The 4,229-nt window shown below is 38.4% G+C and overlaps 1 pseudogene; it reads left to right on the top strand.

The window, feature by feature from the left end:
- The first annotated feature begins 1,107 nt into the window (after positions 1–1,107).
- On the top strand, positions 1,108–1,937 carry LOC103084645 (exosome complex component RRP43 pseudogene; annotated as a pseudogene).
- The last annotated feature ends 2,292 nt before the right edge of the window (positions 1,938–4,229 follow it).

The raw sequence follows: 4,229 nt of genomic DNA, 5'->3' as shown, positions 1-4,229 counted from the left end.
CCCTGCTTCCTCCTCCATCTGGTCAGGCTCCAAATGAGGAAAGAACAGAAATCCTAGACTGGGTTGGGAATCCCGTGTGGAGAGACCATTGCCCCCTCCATGTGGAGTCTGAGATGCTGGCAGAGTGCAGGCTGCAAGGTGAGTTGAGGCAGGTGGACCTGAGTTGGTTCAGAGAGCTTTCTGCATCTCATGACAGAATAGTTCCCTTGTGCCAAAAAGATGGCAAAGGGCCTCTCAGAGATTCCTGTGTCCCAGTGGACCACGGGCCTAGAAATCTTTTGGTCAGGGATCCAAGAGGTTCTTGGGAAAGAAGGAAGACAGAGAAAGCCACCAGACCTGAATGAGTTCGGCAGGTAGGACTCAAGATATCTCTGTGAACTGGGCATTGAAGCCCAGGTCACCAGACAACTCAGAGGTTCTCCTCCTGGCCGTGACCCTGATCCTCAGGGCCCTTGTCTGAAGCCTTGGTTCTGTGTAAGCCCCTTGGGACTTAGATGCGATCCTGCTGAAGATTATTGTTGCCCCACATTCCCTCCCCTCGTGCATCCTTCTCCCCACTCACGTAGAGTCAGCCAATGACACTGGGACATGGGCCTTTTTCTTTTCTTGGGGACCCACCCATTCTAAACTCTCAATGTTTATTTTCCAACTTTCTTCATGCCTCCAGCCCAAGGAAGTTTTATCTAATGAGCAAGAGGACATCTTGATTCTTTACTTATTGGGTAGTTTTCCAAATATTTTGCCCATGCCTTCAGTTCTTTTGACTTTCCCCAAAGAGCAGGATCTTGAAACCCGAAAGCTAAGACTTTATTTATTTTCACTTGGCATTTTGATGTGTTATCTCTTCCCTGAATTTTCTGGAAAGGACCAAAGGGTTCAAAGAAAGGGGAAAGTATCAGTTAATTTTTTAACACTTTAACCTTCCTCATAATTTTTAGGTACAGTGTAATAAGCCATGAATAAAATTGCAGAATTAATGGAGAGTTTAAAATACGGTGACGCAAACTCAGTGTATGAAAGAATTATAAGGAATGAGAGAAGGAACAGAAAAAGAAAATAAAGTGTGTATTTTTGTTCAAATATGTGTGTTGGACCTGCAGGTAGAAGATGGCATCTGGGTTCAAAACTGTGGAACCTCTGGAGTATTACAGGAGATTTTTGAAAGTGAATTGCCGTCCTGATGGAAGAGAACTTGGTGAATTGAGAACCACAACTGTCAGCGTAGGTTCAATTCGTACTGCAGATGGTTCTTCTGTAGTGAAACTGGGAAATACTACAGTGATTTGTGGAATTAAAGTGGAATTTGGAGCACCACCAACAGATGCCCCTGATAAAGGATATGTTGTTCCTAATTTGGATGTATCACTTCTGTGTTCCTGGAGATTTCGGTCTGGACCTCCTGGAGAAGAGGCCCAAGTGGCCAGCCAGTTCATTACAGGTATCATTGAAAATTCACAGATAATTCAGAAAGAGGACTTATGTATCTCTCCAGGAAAGCTTGCTTGGGTTCTATACTGTGATCTCATTTGCCTCAACCATGATGGAAACATTTTGGATGCTTGTACCTTTACTTTGTTAGCAGCTTCAAAAAATGTACAGTGGCCTGAAGTTACTATAAGTGAAGAAACTGCTGTAGCAGAAGTTCATTTAAAGAAGAGAAGTTATTTGAATATTAGAACTCATCGGTTGCAATTTCCTTTGCTGTGTTTGATGACACTCTGCTTATAGTTGACCCTACTGAAGAGGAGGAACATCTGGCAACTGCAACCTTAACAGTAGTAATGCACGAGGAAGGCAAGCTATGTTGTCTTCACAAACCAGGTGGAAGTAGACTGACTGGAACTAAACTTCAAGACTGTATGAGCCAAGCAGTTATAAGACACAAAGAAGTAAGAAAACTGATGGATGAAGTATTTGAGGGTATGAAACCCAAATAAACAACCACCACGTTTTCAAAACAGATTTGTAAAAGCTGTATTTGTTACACTGTGCACAAACCTTTTATATTAAAATAAATATCAAACTACATTCTTCTGAAAAAAAAAAAAGTGTGTGTTGGTGAGGTCTGCATGCTTTGATATGACATTGAGTAAATAGAATTGGTAGTATACACCATGATGTTATTTGAGATAGATCTTAGTGTTTGAAGAAAGACATGAAAAAAATCATGGAAGTGCTCTGTTGTGACATCAGATTTATTAAATGAAACAATTATAATAATAGGTAAATTAACTTCTAAGCACTGAGATTTTAAGACGCACATCAATTTTTCAAATCACTATAAAAAAATACCCTACATTTTAATTGCATTTAGCAAAATTGCTGAATCCCAAAACAGGCACTGTCACTTCTAAAACCTTCTGAAAACTCCCACAGAGAAAAATACCCCACCTGTCGCAATTCTAATCTTCTCCCAGGGACCTCTCTCCCAAACTCACTTAGTGTTTTGGTCACAGGGTATAGATGAAGAGATCGTATGAACAGAGCCAATAATGTTTCACTCATTTTCAATTTATCAAGTTCACTAGTTTTTAAGGTAGCTACAGAAACAGAAGGCCCAACAAGAAAACACCAGAGACTCCTGCTAACTGTCCCTTGATAAACATAACTCATCGAAAATATGTGTGAATAGATGACATTTAAAAAGGCAAAATCTTGACTATTCTTAGCTGACAAATTCTTTGGAAGCTTCTTAAAGGAATAAGCTGGCAATGCTCTCACATTTCAATTTTAAAATGAAAGGAATCTCTGAACTTTCCTTCTTTAGCAACAAACTCCCTTAACCCCTTGCCCCAGTCCCATAAAGAAAAAAAAAAAAAAAAAAAACAGAATAGGTTAAGATCCTTAGTATACATACCCCCCTTTTTGCCTAGATCCAGGTATAACCTGGAATCTGGATTTATCCTTCACACCTTATTAGTCAAGTTTAATACTTTTATTTTCCTCTTTAGTTTAGATTGCATTTTCTCACGATTAAAAATGGATAGCTGTGGCTTGGAAATGGGAAACTAGACCATCTACGAACTAGAGCAAAGTTGAAGACAACTCTAAATATTTTGAAAATATTTTTGGTAATTCCATGATCTTTCCTGATAATTGGTTACTCTACCCTCACTGAATCCTGTGGTATAAGGTTACACACCCAAAGTTTATGGTACAACAAAGTACCACTTCAGAGCTAGTAGTAGCATTTTTTTTTTTCTTTTCATTTTTTAATTGAATGGTCTTTCCAAGCAAGTCTAATTAGCTAACAGTGTTATAGCTCTGGAGTGCTGAGTTCATTAAAGATATTCGGAGTACTGGTCCTGCAAAGCTTAGCTGCATGTGGCTATTGGATCACATATCTACTTTTCTGCCATGTAAGAAGAAAACATCTCAGAATATAACTATTAGTTGGCTTTGTGGTGTTGGTTTAGTGTGCCAGTCTGAGGTTAGAGCAGAGATGGGATCCCAAGCCCTGGGCTTTGTATTATATAGTATTGTATTTTTGATGTTGTACTTAAGGGTCAATTACTGTTTCCATTATAAACCCTGTTTTTCAAGGGTTTATAGCTCACCAATTTTCATTTTGGTATGCAAGCTGCATGAATACACAGGTTTTAAAAATAGCTTAAATTGAGCAGTGCCATTTTTAGATATAAAGCAGTAAAATATACTTTTCATTGGTTTCAGTTTGTTTTGGAAGTTTCCAATCTAAAAGTTTATTCTATCTTAAAATGCAAAAATGCGTGTTTTTTTTCATTCATTTTCATAACAACTTTGATGGTAAAAGGAAGCCAGAGTGGATATCAAATGACACTTCAAGGAGGAAAACAATTTAAAACTCTTTTTCGTGTGAAGATCTGTGGATAGATGTCATTCCAGTCAATGTTCTTAAAAATCAATAAGCTAATCAATCAATACTCCCTGAGCATGAGCATTATTTCATGCCACTATTGTGACAGGTATTGTGAGAAATGAAACAGCTCCCTGCCCACAATGTGTTTGAAATTCTAGTTAGAGAGAAATACAAAGACAGTAATATTAAGTATCAATATAACAGCAACATACATGGAAGCATTTAAGTGATAAATCATGTGGCCAAGAATTTAAGAGGCAAAAGCAAAGCAATTCACAGAGTTGTGCAACTTACTGATGCCTTGCAAAAAGAACAAGAAATTCCGATGTATGGTAGTTGCCCAGATATGGAAATTTACCCATCTAGGGTCATGCGGTCTTAAAAACTCTTT

This window comes from Lipotes vexillifer, unplaced genomic scaffold, assembly GCF_000442215.2.
Source record: "Lipotes vexillifer unplaced genomic scaffold, Lipotes_vexillifer_v1.1 scaffold265, whole genome shotgun sequence".
NCBI classification, from domain to species: Eukaryota; Metazoa; Chordata; class Mammalia; order Artiodactyla; family Lipotidae; genus Lipotes; species Lipotes vexillifer.
This window is presented reverse-complemented; position numbering and strand designations above follow the sequence as displayed.